This window comes from Siphateles boraxobius, unplaced genomic scaffold (assembly GCF_051911475.1).
Source record: "Siphateles boraxobius isolate OS27281-9 unplaced genomic scaffold, OSU_SipBor_1 77, whole genome shotgun sequence".
NCBI lineage: Eukaryota > Metazoa > Chordata > Actinopteri > Cypriniformes > Leuciscidae > Siphateles > Siphateles boraxobius.
The window spans coordinates 19271675-19292025 of record NW_027509205.1 but is presented as its reverse complement, the minus strand read 5'-3'; the positions used below and the strand labels follow the sequence as shown (position 1 = coordinate 19292025).

The 20351-nt window shown below is 41.7% G+C and overlaps 1 pseudogene across 1 annotated transcript; it reads left to right on the top strand.

The window, feature by feature from the left end:
* The first annotated feature begins 870 nt into the window (after positions 1-870).
* LOC143725686 (protein-glutamine gamma-glutamyltransferase K-like) lies at positions 871-20112 on the top strand (annotated as a pseudogene). The gene is made up of 15 exons (XR_013198304.1): positions 871-954; positions 1780-2185; positions 8196-8360; positions 14019-14195; positions 15356-15607; positions 15740-15858; positions 15933-16040; positions 16166-16343; positions 16454-16585; positions 16697-16883; positions 17187-17340; positions 17814-18071; positions 18983-19143; positions 19273-19409; positions 19535-20112. The product of XR_013198304.1 is annotated as a protein-glutamine gamma-glutamyltransferase K-like (transcript).
* The last annotated feature ends 239 nt before the right edge of the window (positions 20113-20351 follow it).

The following is a 20351-nucleotide window of genomic DNA, read 5'->3' as shown; positions in this document are numbered from 1 at the left end:
TGTGCTATGAGTTGCGATAGGTCTATTTTGGGGTCTGTCCAATACAGTAGTCATCATTAACTAAGCATTATCTACCAATGACTTCATCATGTGTGTGGCCCCTCAACTAAAGTGGTGACTATAGGTTACTGACCTAGACAAAGAACCAAGAAAACATAATGATCATGTGTAATAAATCATAACTCATGATGATGTGCTCATCTTAGTTAATGTTTTAATTAAGGTGTTGTTCATCCATGAAATCATGAATGAAAAACGTTGAACTCGTGTTAGTTCCTGATGATTCATGAGATATTAATGCATGAATGAATGCAGAATTCATGCATGAATTTATACATGAATTCATGATAATTCCTGTACCCTTACCGTAAAGTGTTACCATTAATTTTAAGTACAGCATTAGTGTAATCTTTACAGGGTTGAGAGAAAGTGTCATTTATCACGATAGGAATGGATGTTTACTAAAACTGAGTTAAAAAGCAGTTTAATAAACCGCACGTGTGGAATCTCCATGTTATGCAATAGTAGGCCTAAATACGGTTGGCAGGAGCATATATTCTCAAATTATGTTTTCATACTACATGCACTGTGTAGAAAAAAACTGTTATTTATGAATACGATCATTGAATGTAGTCATTCTGTTATGTTGGATTCACACAATTCATAAGGCCCCCTTTTTCCCCTTGGTATGTGTTTTGGTCGATCAGATCACAAGTGGACGACGCTAAATACCGGTGTAAACGAGGTCTAAAACGTTTTGAGCTTGTCCACTTTCGACCTTTTCCAGAGATGAAAACACATTTGACTGGATTGCTTTCATAGTGTAAACGCTCATGTAAATGTGTTCGAACGGCCACAAAACACAGTCTAATGAGTAAACATTATGGGAAGTGTGCCAACAGATGGGATTTAAACTATGACTGGAGACCCAAGTTTGGTTTAATGATGAAAAATGTACCAAGAACAATGTTCTCTCACCATTCCTGATTTCTAACACTCATTGCTGCTCTCTGTATGTTTTTCCGTCATCTCCAGTCGTGTTCACATGTAAATTGCGTGAGCTTATTTTGTCCATTAGAACAAAAGATCATAAAATAAAAAAATATATATACATTTGTCCTAGACCATCCCATCGAAGAAATCAGGACAGAAGTGGTTGCAAGTGGACAAAAGAGACAGATTAAAACGCCAGGTGTAAACAGGAATGTGTCTCCTACTTGTGATCCGATTGACCAAAGCGCATCTTAATAAGAGTAAACAGGGTCTTAGAGACATAAAATAAAGATGTTAGTCGGTTCATTTGTCGGATATAATTCTGTGAGGTCAGCTGAGGTATATTTTTACTTCTTGTTAAACCTTTCCCATTATCACTGAAACGACTCTCACTTGTGCAATGCTAAATACACTTATCTAAAGTTAAATACGGCAAGTGAAACAATCTTTTTCTCTTACGTAGCACTGTAAAAAATTACACTATACTGTATTTAAGTTTAAGTGAATGACACTTAATTCTAAACACTAAACCCGGCCTTTCATGAAACATTAAATTCTTCAGCTCTGAACTGTGGACGGGTAGGAGATGAAGATGTGAATATAAATACCGGGTCTCTTGTGAGAGAAAAACAACAGTGAGACTGAAAACACAGAGACGCGGGTCATTATTCAAATACAATTAGGAAAAAAAACTGAACACATGTAAGTATTCAACTTAGATAATTATTCCGTTCAAAAAGCTGATTGTGTGTTTTCTTGCTATTCATCAATCGCTCCTTTCAATAGTTTCAGCTCACCCTGTCTTGTGATAAGTCAGCCATCAACAACGGTTGCCAGGTGGAACGTTTCCCAGCCGTTAAACTCCAGTCCGACTGCAGTAAAGTGAAGAGCTGCGCTGCTGTCGGCAGGAACTCTTGCAGCTGTGAGACGTGCTGTGGTCGTAAGGCTGTCGTCCTCCAGGATGACTGTAAGTGCAGTGGAGTGTGTGGACAGCAGGGGTACGGCTGCTTCAAGCCAGTTTGTCAGCACAACCCTTGCAGCGACCTGACGTCATGCCATGATCATGGAGTCCAGACGCTCATCCAGGATGAAGGCAGGAGACCATGTGGAAATGAAGTGTCCGTCTCATTCCCAGTCAATAAGTGGAAGAGCGTGAGCGGCAGGCCGGTTTATGATCTACTGACAGAAAGCTGTGATTATGTTGGACTGTAATGTTTCAGTCCTCAGGTTCTTCTGTTTAGAAGAATAATGATGCAGAAAGTGTTAATTGCAAAAGTGTAGAATTATTAAGAAATATTACATGGAAAATAAAAAGTTTACAAAGAAAATGTGAGTATATGGTTTAGAAGAATAAAGGAAATGTTATTGTTAATTTGAACATTGAATGAAACTGGAAAAATTAGGCTAAAAATGCAAAGAAATAACAAACTTTAAAAAGAATGTGCCCGTGTGGATGGGTTATTTCTGTAGTTCTAAACATGCACTTGTGTTACTGAAATCCAATATAGAGATCAGAACAGAATGTGGCATATTTTCGCATTGGAATACAACACATTTTAATATAAAAAAAAGCTCACTGACTAAAAACCATTTACAAAAAATAAAATAATAATCTGCATGTAGGCTGTTTTTGTCTTGGGACTGAGATAGGTCTTGTGCATGTTGTCCACTTGGGTCCCACCTTGTAGTAAGTGCAATCCTGCATGAAGTCCATCTGGGCATTTAACATGGGGCCATTATAGACCCTGCGGACAATTCTATATGGGGCCCATTTTTCAGCCCATTTCACACCCAAATGGGCCCCGCATACAATGTTGGTTAGGTTAATTAATTGTGTTAGTTGAATATTTTACAACACCCCCCTTACAACCACAATATTAGAGAAACATCAATAGGCCTCCTACCCTGAATACACTGTAAACAGACCTTGCAATCATATTCAATATGAAAAAGTATAAAAAATGTTGTTCCTTTCAAATAGCATCGTTCTCCACAGAGGAAAACTGATTCAACACTCGATTTAGCGAACACTGACAGGCATGTGATTAGCTAAAGACAAAAAGAAAGGAAAACTTGACCCCCTTCTCTCCCCACTAGTCAGTTAACGTAGTGTGATTGCGTAGAGCTACGTCACACGTAGGCTCACTATTGGCCGACGCTGGTCATGTGTGTGATGGGTGTGACGTACAACAACAGAAGCTTACGCTATTATACTAGTGAACTGACTCGAGGCCCAAAGAGAAGGAAATGAATAGTTGAAATAAAGTCGTTATTTTAGGTTTTTTTGCGCACAAAAAGTATTATCGTCGTTTGATAAACTTAAGATCGAGCCACTGTAGTCACTTGGACTATTTTAACGATATCTTTAATAACTTTTCAGGGCTGGCAAGTTTCAATCCCTTAGAAGCCTATGGAGGAGTGATCCAGCTCTCAGATTTCATCAAAAATATCTTAATTTGTGTTCCGAAGATGAACGAAGGTCTTACGGGATTGAACAACATGAGGGTGAGTAAATACTGACAGAATTTTCATTTTTGGGTGAACTATCCCTTTAAGCATGACTAGTTCACGAACTGCAGGCTTGAGTCAGCAAAGACTGATAGCTGACTTATTTAGCTGCATAATTATAAAAACATAATATTACAATAATTACACTATTATGTTCTGCACTGTGGCTTTTAGTTGAGACCACAAATATATATGATTATGTAAAAGGTTCATTATAACAAATTATTATCATTATTTTGGTTTGTTTATGGTATATTTCTAATTTATGTTATAAAACAATAGAAGACTACGGTATGGTAAGGACGTACAGTAACAGACAAATTGCTTAAAAATTCTCATTAATTTATAATGAAATTTAATTTTAGCCCAGATAACGACGAATGGCATCGTGTTATACTCTCATACTTCTCATTAAACCTCCATTTAGAGTTCATTTAGAACTCCATTTAGAGTTCATTTAGAGAATGAACTTGTTTGCTGTCCCATCATTACTTAATTGACACAATTTGCTTATGTAATAATGTGAAGATGGCACTGGTGTTGTATTGAAGTGAAACTCATCCTAAACACTAAACTGTCTCTCTCATGAGACGGAGAAATTCCTCACACTCTTCAGCTCTGAGCTGTGGACGAGGTGGAGATGAAGATGTGGATATAAAATCGAGAGCGAGAGAAGAGTTGCTTCCAGCAAGACAGACAAGAGCCTTTCAACACAGTCAAGAAAAACGAATGAAAACGTGAGTTTTTAAGTCCGATTCAGGTGCTTTCAGAAAACAGGCATGCAGATTCTAGAGAATGAACTTGTGTGTTTCTAGAGAATGAAACTAGATGTTTGGGAGAAGTATTTCCCATCCATTTATTTGAATTTCTTAAAAACTCCAGCCGTCTAGTTTCTCATACACAACACAGCAGCCAAAGCCTTCAAAGCAGAAGCCGGATCCGAGGACCGTTCTTCACGCTGAGAAGGCTGCGGCTCAAAAGAAAAGGTCTGGCGCCACCGGCGTCAGACCGGTGAGGGCAGCCCCAACCGGGGTGGAATGGTGTACACCTCATTATACGGTGCCCTTTCCATCTCGGTGCCCTCAGGGGACCGTTCTGCCAACCCCGCCACCCTTGGTGCTTCGGGGCGCAGCGGTCTCCAGCGAGCTTCTGGCGCAGCGTCAACTCGACATTGCGTCGGAATGCGCCCTCTGAGGGGGGTTCGAAAACAGTCAGTTCGGGTGGTTCCTGCCAGTATGCTTCAGGTCCCCGAAATGGCTGTCTTTATTACACCAGAGGCCAGCCTCAAGGGGCTGGTTCCCTTGGTAGATTTTCTGGCAGCGCGGAAGCTACTGCCAAATATATCTCTATGGGTCCTGCAGTTAGTAGTAAGAGGCAGATTTGGTTCTCGTCCTCCAGGCTACAACGGGGTGTTGCTCACGTTAGTGCATTCCGAGCAGGCTCTGGTAATGGAGCAAGAGGTAAAGGCCCTGTTAGCAAAGAAAGCTATAGAGCAGGTGTACTCACCCGACATTGCGTCGGGTCTTTACAGTCGTTATCTCATTGTTCCAAAAAAGGATGGAGAGCTGCGTCACATACTAGATCTTCGTCTGTTGGAGTGTTTGGTGCTGGAACTCAAGTCCAAAATGCTGACACTCAAACAGATCGTGACTCAAATCAGATCCGAGGACTGGTTTGTCACGATAGATCTAAAAGACGCATACTTCCATATCTCCATCCTCCCTCAGCACAGGAGGTTCCTGAGGTTTTCTTTGGGGCAAAGAACACCAGTATCAGGCACTTCCTTTCGGTCTAGCTCTATCACCCCGCACATTCACGAAGCGTGTAGACGCAGCTCTGGCCCCGCCAGGCTGCAGGGCATATGCGTTCTGAATTGCATAGATGACTGGCTGATTCTAGCGGAATCAGAACAGTTAGCGGTTCGGCACCGAGGTGTCGTTCTCGCTCCTATGCAGATGTTGGGGTTGAGGCTCAATGCCAAGAAGAGTGTGCTTTCTCCAGTACAGAGAACCACTTTCCTTGGTGTGGTATGGGATTCAGTGACGATGCGGGCCACTCTGTCGCCCGTTCGTGTAGCTGCTATCCTAACAGCCACAAAAGAGCTGAGGCTAGGCCAGTCACGCACTGTAAAACAGTTAGAGAGACTGTTGGGTCTTGTGACAGCAGCGTCCAACGGGATAACTTTTGGCCTGCTGTATATGAGACCTTTACAGTGGTGGCTCAGGACCAGAGGGTTCTCCCCGAGGGGAAACCCACTTCGTATGATCAAGATCACGCGGCGGTGTCTCCGCACCTTGGTTATATGGAGGAAACACTGGTTCTTAACCCAGGGTCCGGTGTTGGGAGCTCTTTGCCATCGAGTTGTGATCTCGACAGATGCTTCCCTCACCGGCTGGGGAGCGGTATTGGAAGGCCGCTCAGCTCAGGGCTTGTGGAGGAGTCATCATCTCTCTTGGCACATGAATTGCCTAGAGATGATGGTCGTCTTCAATGCGTTGAGACATCTCCTCCCAGACCTGAGGGGCCATCATATGTTGTTCTGGAACAGTGACTGTTAGGCCTCAGGGCAGCAGCGTCCAATGTGATACCCTTTGACCTGCTGTACGTGAGACCTTTACAGAGGTGGCTCAGGACCAGAGGGTTCTCCCTGAGGGGAAACCCACTCCTTACGATCAAGATCACGCGGCAGTATCCCCGCGCCTTGGTTATATGGAGGAAACTCTGGTTCTTGACCCACAGACAACACGTTGGTGGCCTCTTATTTTGGTCCCTCAAGAAATTACGCTGTCTGAGGGCAGTGTATATTCCGGGGGGGGGCCAGAATATTGGAGCAGACACCCTGTCGAGGCAGGGGCTGAGGCCAGGGGACTCCACCCCGAGGCGGTGGAGCAAATATGGGAGTTTTACGGCCAGGCAGAAGTGGATTTGTTCTCGTCTCAGCATACGACGCACTGTCCACTCTGGTTATCCCTCACTCAACCAGTCCCCTCGGGGCTGGATGCTATGGTGCAGACGTGGCCGAGGCTACGTCTGTACGCATTTCCCTCCGTTGCTCTGCTCCCAGGAGTTCTGGAGTGAATCCGCCAGGATGGAATAAGCCTATTTAGTAGCACCACCCTGGCCGAGCTGAATTTGGTTTGCGGACCTAATTTTTCTCCTCGACGGACCTCCCTTGGAGGTCCCGATCAGGAGAGACCTTCTGTCTCAGGCAGGGGATGCAATATTGCACCCCCGGCAGGGGATTTGGGAACTGTGGGTTTGGCCTCTGAGGGGGCCCAACTCATAGAGAGTGGTCTCTCAACCGAGGTTGTTTAGACCATTCTAAGCTCCAGAGCTCCCGCTACGAGGAAACTATATTCACTATTTCGAGAGTTTTTCACTTCTTGGTGTTACCAGCGTCAGTGGGATCCGGTTAACTGTTCAGTAAACACAGTATTCGAGTTTCTGCAAGAACGCTGTGTATCAGGTCTATGTCCTTCCACGCTTAAGGTATAATATGTGTGGCGGCCATTGCGGCTTTCCACGCCCTGGTGGGTAGTACATTTTTGGGTCGAGACCCCCTGATCACTCGTTTCCTTCGTGGCACTTTGAGGCTGAGGCATGCAACTTGCACTAAGGTGCTGGCTTGGGACCTTGCAATAGTTCTAGAAGGCCTATCTGGGGCTCCCTTCGAGCCCTTAGATTTGGTCTCAGAGAAGTTCCTTTCTTTTAAGACTATTTTCTGCTAGCTATTTCGTCCCTATAAGAGTCAGACCTTCAGGCCCTTTCGGTCCCCACCTGCCTTGAGTGCACCGGGATGGCCAAGGCAATCTTACCCGAAACATGGATATGTTCCAAAGGTGCCTACCATTATTCCGAGGCCTATTGTGCTGCAGGTTTCTGTCCTCCCCCATTTTTCGGACCAGGAAAAGCTGAACCTCTTGTGCCAGTGCGAGCACTGGACACTTATGTTCATCGGACTTCTCTGTCGAGAAAATCCAACCTATTGAGCATATAGATAGTCGAGACTTTTCTTCTTGCTTGTGAGTCTTCTGGCCAACCATTTGGTGGTCAGGGCTCATTCCACTAGGAGTATGGCTTCTAAGCGTATTATCTGGAGTTCTCTCCAAGACGTTTGTGATGCGGCGGGCTGGTCCTCACCGCTCACATTCATGAGGTTTTACAGCTTGGACCTGGATGCTGCCCCAGGATTCCAGGTGCTTGGTGCAGTGTGACAACAGGCTGACACTCAGGCATTTGAAAGTCTGGCGTTTTGGGTATTCTCGTTCCCAAAGCGTCGTTGACGCATCGCGAGTTCCCTCGAAAGGGAACGTCTCAGGTTACGACTGTAACCATAGTTCCCTGAGAAAGGGAACGAGACGATGCGTCACCCTGCCATACTTCCTGCATCCCTGTGATCGGCTTGCTTCGGCAATTTTTGAAGCTAATGCCGGTTTGCACCGGATGCTCTTTTATCACTTCCTGGTCATGACGTCACCCGCCTGTGACATTCATTCCTTCCATTGGACTAGTTGACATAGATGCTTCAGACGCATTCACGCTGGGAGCGTTCCCAAAGCGTCGTTGACGCATCGTCTCGTTCCCTTTCTCAGGGAACTATGGTTACAGTCGTAACCTGAGACGTTTTGTCTTGCCATTTATTCTCTCCCAATCTCTTTCTCTCACACTCTTTTTTGTTTGTTTGTTTGTTGCAGCTCACACTATGTCTTGTGAAAAGTCAATCATCCAGTGTTGCCGGATCGGACGCTTTGCAGTCACCACGCTGGACGATTGCAAGAAAGCGCCGTGCTATGTGCCAGTTTGCCACAACCCTTGGAGTTATCCTTACAACCTCGTCCTATCATGCGGTGAATGTGGTGGTAAGAGCAACAGCAAGAAAGTGGCATGCTGTGTTAAACCTTGCACTAAATTCTGCAACTGTGTCCCATCATGCTGTGATTATGGTTTACATGACTTTCCAGTCGTCAAACTGGATTCAGAAGGGCCTTGCTGCAAGCCGACTCATGCCCGTGCAATTGACAACATGATGTGATTACTGTATGTTGGATTGTGATGACTGCTGTCCTTAGTTTACAGTAAAAAATCTAGCAGAAAGTTATTGTATAAGTATAAGTACTGCTAAAAGTACAAAGAAATAAATGGAAAATAAAGATTTGTTAATGCATTATTTCTCCAGTTTAAAAAATTGTTTAAAATTTTATGATTTTTGCACCCAAAAAAAAGTTGCTGTTTGGATTTAAATAGGCAAATACTTAAAGTCTGGCTGTGGTCAATCATTGTATACCTTAAAACTCATCTTTGATCACCAAAATTAAATATTTAAACTTTTTTCCTTGAAAAAAAAAATTCTTAATGCCTTAAAATAGCTTGAATGTAATTCTACTCCCTTGCTTCATTTAGTATATGCGGTTCTTTTAATATGCAAATGAGCCCTGCCACTCTCTCACAGCAGCTCAGAGATCCACTCGTTGACAATCACACGTTGATCTGATTGGTCAGAAACACCAGCGATTTGAAACCGCATTTTGAGTCTGTCTTTGTTTGACTGCAGTTTTAAGGAGAAAATACTCAGCAATGCTGTTGACTTATGAATTTACAAATGGTTTGTCTTAAAGCATACTAAAACACCTCATAGACATATAAACAACATTAAAAGCTTGATTTTCACCACAGGAGGACTTCAAGAGTCTATGATTGGATCATTATTGCAGTGATTATTATGTTTCTAGCATGTTATATGTTTGGCAACAGTTCTTAACCCTAATTAATGGAGTGTGTAGCTTTTCATTTCTTAAACAGCCATGTAGGAAGACACATCATGACCATATTCCAGGATGACAATTTCAAGAAATAAATGTTGTGATTTTATTTCCATTAAATGGTGCATCAATTTTTGGTCAAGATCTTGTTTAAAGAGGATTTTTCATATAGGCCACATATTACATTATATACCAAAAAATGTGTTTTCATGTACATGTGAACAGTGGCATAGCAAATTTGAGATGTAATTATATTACTGATACAGGCAAACAATTTGGAATTTGGTGTGTCTATAGTTAAGTGAGGAATTACTGTCAATGAGACATTCTGTTGGCCATTTTGATGAATGTCTTTTTCTTTTTCCAGAGACTTAAATCATTCACTGGAGCCATTTGCAACATTCCATCTTTAATACCTTGATGGTTTGGCAATGAAAATAGGCATTGATACAGTATTTAAATAAGCTGTTACAATTAACTTGTTAGACTCATCCTAAGCACTATATATCCAAGATGGCGCCGCGGATGGCTGCCTCGGTGTGGAGCTCTCCAGCTATTGTGTTGTTTTTGTTCGTTTGTTCTGCGTTTAGTCATTCTTTTCCTATCAGTTTCAACAAAGACGAACTACTGGACATTAGGAAACACACACCAGAAACCTTTTCTACAGTTTTTGATTATTCGGACGTTTTGCTGGACATTCTCGTCGGAGGGGCAGTGTTGTTGTTCAAACGCGCGTTCAGACGCAAACGCGGGAAGCGAGTCGGCGCGCTGGTTAAACTCCGCGAGCGCGGCCTGCGCACTGCACTCCCCAGCATTCATCTCGCGAATCTCCGATCCCTTCCTAACAAAACGGATGAACTTCTTCTCCTCACCCACACTAACAAGGATTTTTTAAACTCTGCTGCTTTGTGCTTCACTGAAACCTGGCTGAGTGAAGCCATACCGGACAACGCAATACATCTGCCGGGCTTCCAGCTGTTCCGAGCGGATCGCATCGCGGAGCTAACGGGGAAAACGAGAGGTGGTGGATTGTGTTTCTACATTAACGAAAGTTGGTGTTCAGATGTAACAACACTGAAGAAGATGTGCTCTCCTAATTTAGAGGCACATTTCATAAACTGTAAACCCTTCTACTCGCCTCAGGAATTTTCCTCTTTCATTCTCGTGAATGTTTACATCCCTCCAGACGCGTGCGCGAGCGCGGCGCTACAACAGCTGGCTGAACAAATATCTGAAACGGAACAAAGGTACCCAGACTCTCTTTTAATCATTCTTGGGGATTTTAACAAAGCAAATCTTTCCCGTGAACTACCAAAATACAGACAGCACGTTACATGTCCCACCAGAGACAGTAATATACTGGACCACTGGTTACACCACAATAAGAAATGCATATCACTCCATCCCACGGGCAGCTTTGGGGCTCTCTGATCACTGTTTGGTTCATCTCATACCGACCTACAGGCAGAAACTGAAATCAGCTAAACCTGGAATAAGGACTGTGAAAAGATGGACTAATGAAGCAGAGCAGAATCTACAGGCCTGCTTTGATTGCACTGATTGGACTGTTTTTGAAGCTGCTACCAATGATCTGGATGAGCTCACAGATACTGTAACATCATATATAAGTTTCTGTGAGGATACATGCATTCCTACCAGGACATTCTTATCATTCACTAATGATAAACCATGGTTTACTGGGAAACTCAAACACCTTCGTCATGCCAAAGAGGATGCTTACAGAAGTGGGGATAAAATCTTGTATAACCAGGCCAGAAACAGATTATCAAAGGAGATCAGAGTTGCTAAAAGGAACTACTCTGATAAACTGAAAAACCAGTTTTCATCCAACGACCCATCATCAGTCTGGAATGGCCTGAGGAACATTACCAACTACAAGTCACCATCCCCTCGATCTGTGGACAATCAACACCTGGCTGACGATTTAAATTCATTTTACTGCCGGTTTGAAAAGCCCTCATTCACACCACACACCCGGTCTGATCTGCACTTCACACATTCAGCATCACCTCCTGTTCTCCAATTATCACTCCCCCCTCCTGCCATCCAACCTGAGCTTAAGGTCTGTGTGGAGGACGTGAGCCGAGTCTTCAAAAAACAGAAGACTAGGAAAGCCTCAGGCCCAGACGGCATCTCATCTGCTTGTTTAAAAGCCTGCGCTGACCAACTGGCCCCGGTCTTCACGCAGATCTTCAACAGATCATTGGAGCAGTGTGAAGTTCCCTGCTGCTTCAAACGCTCCACTATCATTCCTGTCCCCAAAAAACCCAAAATCACTGGACTTAATGACTACAGACCTGTCGCTCTCACGTCTGTGGTCATGAAGTCGTTTGAAAGACTGGTGCTGGCCCACCTGAAGGACATCACTGGACCCCTGCTGGATCCCTTTCAGTTTGCTTACAGAGCAAACAGGTCTGTGGATGATGCAGTCAACATGGGACTGCATTATATCCTGCAACATCTCGACAGACCAGGGACTTATGCAAGGATCCTCTTTGTGGACTTCAGTTCGGCCTTCAATACCATCATGCCTGGTCTTCTCACAGCCAAACTGACCCAGCTCTCCATACCATCCTCGATCTGTCAGTGGATCACCAGCTTCCTGACGGACCGGCAGCAGCGAGTGAGACTGGGGAAACACACATCCAAGACACTCACAATCAGCACTGGTGCTCCCCAAGGGTGCGTTCTCTCCCCACTGCTCTTCTCCCTGTACACTAATGACTGCACTTCTAAAGACCCCACTGTCAAGCTCCTGAAATTTGCAGACGACACCACTGTCATCGGTCTCATCCGAAACGGTGACGAGTCTGCTTACAGACTGGAGGTTGAACAGCTGGCTGCCTGGTGGAGTTATAACAACCTTGAGCTGAACACGCTCAAAACAGTGGAGATGATCGTGGACTTCAGGAGGGACAGCCCAGCACTCCCCCCACTCACCATCATGAACAGCACTGTGGAAGCAGTGGAGTCATTCAGGTTCCTGGGCACTATCATCTCTCAGGACCTGAAGTGGGACAATCACATTGACTCCACTGTGAAAAAGGCCCAGCAGAGACTGTACTTCCTTCGCCAGCTGAGGAAGTTCAACCTGCCACAGGATCTGCTGATTCAGTTCTACTCAGCTGTCATTGAGTCTGTCTTGTGCGCTTCCATCACTGTCTGGTTTGGTTCAGCTACCAAATCAGACATCAGGAGACTCCAACGGACAGTCCGGACTGCGGAGAGGATTATTGGTGCCCCCCTGCCAAACCTCCAGGACCTGTACTCTTCCAGAGTGAGGAAGAGAGCAGGTAAAATCATCACAGACTCCACTCACCCGGGACACCACCTGTTTGAACTGTTACCGTCAAGACGGAGACTCAGATCACTGGCCACAAGAACATCTCGGCACAGGAACAGTTTCTTCCCACAGGCCATTTCCCTCCTGAACAGTTAACACTCCTCCCAAGGCATATGCCTGTAAGTGCAATACTCCCACTGTTTAGTGCAATACCCTACAACTCAGGTGATACTTATATGTAGATTTATTTATTTATAATATTCAAAACACTGTAAATAGGTTCATAATCTGTAAATCTGAAAATGTCTATTCTGACTAAACCCAACTGTGATAGTTTTATTCTCATATATTTATATTTTTATTTTTTATTCTTATAATTTGTAGTATTATGTTTCATGTTGTATTTGTATATGTCCACTGGAAGCCTCAGTACCAAAATAAATTCCTTGTGTGTGCAAGCACACTTGGCAATAAAGCTCTTTCTGATTCTGATCCTAAGCACTAAACTCTCTCTCATCAGATGGGAAATTCCTCACACTCTTCAGCTGTGAGCTGTGGATGGGGTGGAGATAGAAGTTTGAATATATACTGGACTTATCTGGAGAGAAACAGTTGAACAAAAGAAGAGATTTGCTTCACATTCGCTTTATTAATTCTTTCAGATAACAAACTCTTCAAACACATTCAGAACTACACCCATGTAAGTAATGAACTCAAATATTGATTTATGCTCTTGTTATCCAATTTTATTTCCAGATTGCTACAAATTTGGTCAAGTGAAGCCCAGGAACGTCTTTAGCAGACTGTTTATATTTTTTCTCTGATTATGTGAAGAGGTAATCTGTGCATTTGTCTGTATATAAAAAGTCACTGAGTTGATAAAGCTATACAGGCAAAAAATATATCCTGGCCGGATTAACAAAACAAAAAAAGATGTGGATCCTAATTTAGTGTTTTGTAGCTAAATCCGTTTGAGAGTTAAAGAAGTTGAGAAAGCCATGAAGATCTGTAAGGAGTTGAGAGCCTAATCTCAACAAACCTCAACAACCTTTTTTCCAATGCTTCATTATTTGAGTTTTGTTTTTGATCAATCACTAATGATGAAATAAACATGTATTCTTCTAAAAGGTCATTCAAATCCATCATACTGAAAAGTGTACAGTGGAGGACAGCGTATCCATTTGGGAGCATTGCTGTTGCAATCACTTCAAATCATGTCAAAAATCTTATGACAAGGAGCATGTCAAGAACAGAATTATGAATTATTGCACAGACACTTGGACACATGTGGAGCATGTGGTGAATGGTAAGAAGTCTTTGGAATGTAATGCATGATGTAAGATGTGCTTAAGCATAACTTCTACATCAGCCAATTGTATGCAGCATGAATTTGATTAAAAATTCTAATGAACTGACTGCCCTACTCTATTCATTAACTGTTTTCTACTTCTCAGATCTGTGTTCTGACCTCATCAAATCTAGGACAGGACAAAATCGACGAGAGCATCACACGGATCGTTATCTTAGCGATCACCTCATCATCCGTAGAGGGCAATGTTTTGAGATGTGGATTGAGCTGTCCCGTCCCTTTAATCCAAACTGTGAACAACTTCACCTGGAGCTGAGACTATGTCAGTTAAGGCCTTTTTGGTTAGATGCTTTCTGAATACTCAGCCAGATGCATTCTGAGACCCTAAAGAAAATGACTAAATAACAAGGTCATGAAACTCTAGATGGCACAGGCTGATAGGTCCTTAACTCAATTTAGTTATTTAGCAATTTAGTTGCGCAACTGATTGGTTGCTGTTGTATCAGGGGGCAATGAGCTGTGGCTCAACATTCAAATTCGGTACCCAGCCAGCAATTTTGCGTTTAAAAGATGTCTAATAGCCGTCCAAACACAGACCAGAAGTCTAAGCTAAAACAAGGCAAAATTTGGGCTGTCAGTGAAAATTTAATAGTCGTCTAAACCATAGCCCAAGAATAGACTTGTCATCAATTAGATACCAAAGAAATTAAATGAGTTAAGAAATAAAACCAAACACCTTGTAATCACTGTTTATTTTGCTTACATGATGGAATACATCTCGCAAGTTATTTTGGCAAAAACCACATGTAACCAAATTCAAGGTTATTTTAGCTAAAAGTGGGGTTACTCATAGCCGGACTATATCGGGTCTATAGTTAACCTAGACGGTGAAATGACGGCTATTGCGGCTCGCTTTCAGAAACCCTACACCTTCCCCAGCTCCACCTGTATAGATCTGCTACGGGGTTTATTTCATGTATGTTATGTGTGCAGCAGCAGCATGTCTGTGAATGTATTGGCAGTAACAAGTTTCAGTAGCAGCAGTGTAGCAGATCTACTCCACCAAGACCAAATGCATTAACATTGCCGTATCCATTACCATGCCAATCTCTCTGAGAGTTGTCATGAGAGATCTGGATATTACATTTAGAAGGTCCAAAATGTCTGCGACCACTAGAAAAAATTAATTCCAAAATTATCAGAATAACAGTTACATTGAAACGTTAAACATTTTCAACAATTTAAGAATGTTCTGTTGATCATGTTCTCAAGTATGAGTTGAGATGCTTCAAAGCATCTTGTGCTTCATTGGCTGCAAAAATATCTTTCCCTCTGTACAGTTCCCCCTCCCCCTCACCAAAAAAAAAAAAATCCTAATATTTTCAATGGATTTTCTGATCTTTTAACCCCACTGTAAAATGTGTACAGTATATGGATCTATCCACACCATAATTTCCCCTTCTTGTGTCGTATATTTTATAGGTAACATCCCATCAATATGGAACGAGCCACTCATGATGGTTCCATTAGTGAAGGAATTCAAGGAAGACTGCTGGCAAGCCAAGATTGTTGAACAAATGCAAAACCGAATCAAGCTGTGTGTTTACTCTCAGTCAACAGCTTCTATTGGACGATACAAGCTCACTGTCATAACCAACAGCCCAGGAGGAAAGGCCACTTTACCAGACACTCCTGAAAATGACATTTGCATGCTGTTCAACCCCTGGTGTAAAGGTATGTGCACATGATAGTGCAATCTCTTTTTATTTTAGTGGGCTTTTAAATCACATCTGAAGCCTGATGCTGAGCAAAAAATGGGGAAAACTAGAAAGTGCTGTTAAATATAGGAAAATTTCTCTTTATCAGATGACGGTGTGTACCTGCATGAAGAGGCGGAGAGAGTTGAGTATGTGCTGAACGACATGGGCAGAATCTACTATGGGACTAAACAGCAGATTGGCTGCAGGACATGGAACTTTGGTCAAGTAAGGGCCAAAAGTTCATTCATATTCATATAAAAGTGCATACAAACATTAATCACATTTCTTATTATTGTTAGTTTGATGAAGGAGTCTTGGCTGCGTGTTTCTTTGTGTTGGAGAAGAGTGGTGGTCTTTGTTCAGGATGGGGAGACCCTGTTAACTTGGCCAGAGTGGTGTCTGCAATAGTGAGTTTTCCAAACATTTTCAAACTAGGTTTTTGGGTCTGGATAACAACCTTATTAGACAAGGAGAACAACAAGCTTTAGGTAAAAGAGCAGATGACAATATAACATTGATATCATTGTGACAGATTAATGCCAATGACAACAGTGGCGTGATGATGGGTAGTTGGTCAAATACCTACACAGATGGAACTTCCCCTTCTTCCTGGTGCGGAAGCAGTGCCATCCTGAAACAATACCACAAAAGTGGAGGAAAACCTGTCAAATATGGACAGTGTTGGGTCTTTGCTGGAGTCACCACTACAAGTAAGATGTCAAACATATTGGATGGAAAAAAGCGAGCAGTAACGTGACTGGAAGAATTAATGTAGTTATGTGCATTGGATTACTTATTCTCTCAATCTCTCCATCCTCAGTTTTGAGAGGTTTGGGCATTCCCGCTCGTCCGGTCTCAAACTTCAATTCTGCTCATGACACTAATTGGCAACTGATGTTTATTTAGATGAGAAATTTGAGCCAATTGAACATCTAAACCGTTATTCGGTCTGGTAAGATCACGTGGCGTAAACACATTCCTGTTACTTTAAGTTCACTGCATCCATATTCATTTAAAATTCTATACCCTTCTTGGTTGATTCTATTCTATTCTCTCTATGTAGGAACTTCCATGTGTGGAATTAGACCTGGATGGCTCGTCCCGACCTGCAATCTGGTTTTGGAGGTTGGCAGGTGGTTGATTCCACTCCTCAGCTGACCAGCCAGGGCTTCTTCCGCTGCGGCCCAACATCTGTTGCTGCGATCCTCAGTGGACAGGTTCAGCATGATGCCCCCTTCCTTTTTGCTGGAGTATGTTAATGCTTTACCTCCCATCATCCAGGGTTTGATGTTGCATGTAATATTTCCACATGTAGCATTTAATTTCTAATTATAAATGTCATGGAATGTTTCAGGAAATGTCATATTCTGTGTGTATGATAACACGATTTTGGTTAATATTGAAAAATTAAATATATTAAATAAAATGTATAATTCTACACCTTTAGATTCAAATTACAATTCTGCATCTTGCTTAAGTTTAGGAACTGAAGTGGAATGCAAAAGGACAGATGCACAAACCTGGTGTGCTGAATGTTTGCCTCTGTGTTGTAGGTGAACAGTGATAAAGTCTACTGGCAGCGTAAAGCTAGTGAAAACTTTGCTGTGATTCAGGTTGACAAGAACGCAGTGGGTCACTACATCAGCACCAAAGCTGTTGGCTCAGATCAACGTGTAGATATCACACACCTCTACAAACATCCAGAAGGTGAAAAGCTACACATGTACGTCACAGAAACGCAGCTCTTATATGAAGGATCTAAATGACAGTATTATTGATCACTATAGTCACTAAAGCCAACTGTCTTGGTTTCTGTATTAGGTTTGGCTGGTTAGCATGCAGAGCTAACTACACCATTCTGTGGGGAAAAGGATCTTTCTCCATTGACTGCCATTCCAACTTAGCCATGTATTCTGACAAAATATAAAATTAAGTATACTATTATATAAAAACAAGCATGTCGTTATAGTATTATAGACCTCTTTAAACAAAGAACATTTCCATTTGCTAGTTTTCTGACAGGTTAGTCCTGTCACTGTGATGTGATTTCAGTGATTAATGGATATAAAGACGTTTTTATGCATGGCATTCAAACACAGTGCTTTTAATATTCATATTATATTTAATCATTTATTATTTGATCTATTCATAAGGTTCGAATGGGGCATGAATTGCTGAAGAAACAGCCTGTTGCCATGGCTCAAAACGGTACAATTACTCATTGTCTTACAGTGAGGATGTGATCATCGAAGTCAACATGCACGGTGATGGACCACGTGTTGGTCAGGATTCATTGCTTTCCATCATTCTGAAGAACAAGTGCATGTATCCTCGTAGCCTCACTCTTTACAGCCAGGTGGCAGCCATGCACTACACCGGAGCCCACAAGGCCTTAGTGAAAAAGGACCACACACTCATTGAGCTCAAGTCTTTTGAGGGTGAGTTATGATAGAAGGTTCAAATAGTTTGAAAGTAGTCTAAAATAAATCAATAATGATAGTGTACTGAATTATTGTACTTGAAGAATTTGTTTGTTTGATGACAGATTTGTTCCAAACTGGCCACAGTCCTTCAGGCTGTTCTGACTCAAAGATGCATTGTGTAATATTTAGGAGGATCTGTTGACAGAAAAGCAATATCATATACATAACTATGTTTACAGTGGTCTATAAAGACCTTACATAATGAACCGTTGTTTTTATTACCTTAGAATGAGCCATTTCTATCTACATACAACGTGGGTCCAGACTGAAATGCACCGACGTGTTTCTACAGGAGCCCTAAACGGACAAACGCGCTTCCTCATGTGGTTCTTTGTGCAAAGAAGCAAGCTAAAGTCAGCAAATAAAACACTGAAACAATGGCGAACAAGTAACAATAATATTCGCAATAGCATATCATTTTACTGAATAATTAAGTAAACGTAATTTCTTAATTTATCTTTGCAAAAGAAACCTCATTGCTTAACTGGCTACTCTCTACTGTCTTTTCCTGTCAGCCACCTTAACTTCTGTTGGTTGCAATTCACAACCTCACCACTAGATGCCGCTAAAAAATGACACAGTGCACCTTTAAAATGCAAATTTAGACCTTTTATAAACTTTCAGGAAATACTTTGTAAAGCCAACATCAACATTTGTCTAGACAAACTTACCTTTTCTAGTTTTGCATTAATTTGGTGCAAACCATGTTAACCCAGTCCTACCAAATTCATCTTAGACTTCACATACAGTATATCAGCTGTGAAAAAAAAGCATAACAATGAGGATGATCATTTATTTCAAATGAAATTTTGTCATGAAAGGATTTGTATTCAATCACTGTTTATCTTGGTTTCTTTTATCGGTAGTCCAGATTCTGGAGAGGACATCGCAGTATGAGGACTATAAGGACCACCTGGTTGATCAAGCAGTGTTGATGCTTACACTCTCTGGACGGGTCTCAGAGATGACACAGATACTGGCCAGCCAGTTCAACTTTAGATTGCGCACACCAGATATCATTATCATTGTGAGTTTTCTTATTTATGAACTCTTTATATAGTGATTTCATCTGCCAGTGTATGTGTTGGAGCTAGAGTTTTTGCAACCCAGTATGGCACCATAATTTGCCTGATTATCATCTGTAAACCTTTTTCAGACTGTATGTGGTGGGTTAGTGGGCAAAGAGATGACTTTCAAAATCAAATTCCAGAACCCACTGCCCTGTGTGCTGAAGAATGTAGTTTTCAATTTTGAAGGACTGGGATTACAGTTTGTTAGAACAATTAACTACGGGTAAGACGCAAGGGTATTATATTAATTTTCACTGCTTGATATAAATTACAGTTGACTGATGAGCACAGTGTAAAATGAATACAAATGAAATATGTACATAATAATTTTCTCTCTCTGTCACTCAGTGACACCGTGAACCTGACAGAGACATTTATTCCCAAATGTCACGGGCCACATAAACTCCAGGCATCTCTTGATTGTCCTCAGCTCACGCAGGTGCATGGATTCACCAACGTTGTTGTTAGTGAAATGATTAACGGTTAAACAGAGATGGTTTGTGTCAACTTGCTAAAGTGCATTTAACTATGGGATCATAAGGCTTATGATTAGATGCTGTTTATGTATAATATAGCATTTTGTATCTCATATTCCTTTAAAGTACTTTAAAGTGAGGGACCTAAAGTTTATTTATGGTTTACAATAAAAGTAACAACATATATTACATATTCCTCATTTAAATGATCACAAGCCAGATTATTAATATGTAGCCTATGTGTAACTTCATATTTAAAAGAAAATATTTGTAGCAAATTCAATTATAATCAATGTAATACGTTTTAGTTATGTGTACTTATAAGCATTATTTATTTCCCTGAAATGATGGAAAGTGTTTTAATAATGCTTGAAAAAACAGTACTTCTATAATGCTTGACTATAATATGGTTTTATTTACAAGGACAATAAACAAGTTTTCATCTCACAATTCTGACTTTTTTTCCTTGCAGTTGCGAGTTTATATCTCATAATTCTGGCTTATTTTCTCAGGAAAAAGATACTTTTTTACTATTACCTTTTTACTGCTTTTACTATGCATAAACAAGATAGACAATGGAAGAAACAACATACACATGAAAACAAGGTTGCAGAAGTTCCAAGATTTAACTTTATCACTAGCATTTTCATTTGAATAAATGTGTAAGAAGAACTGGGTTTGTTATAACT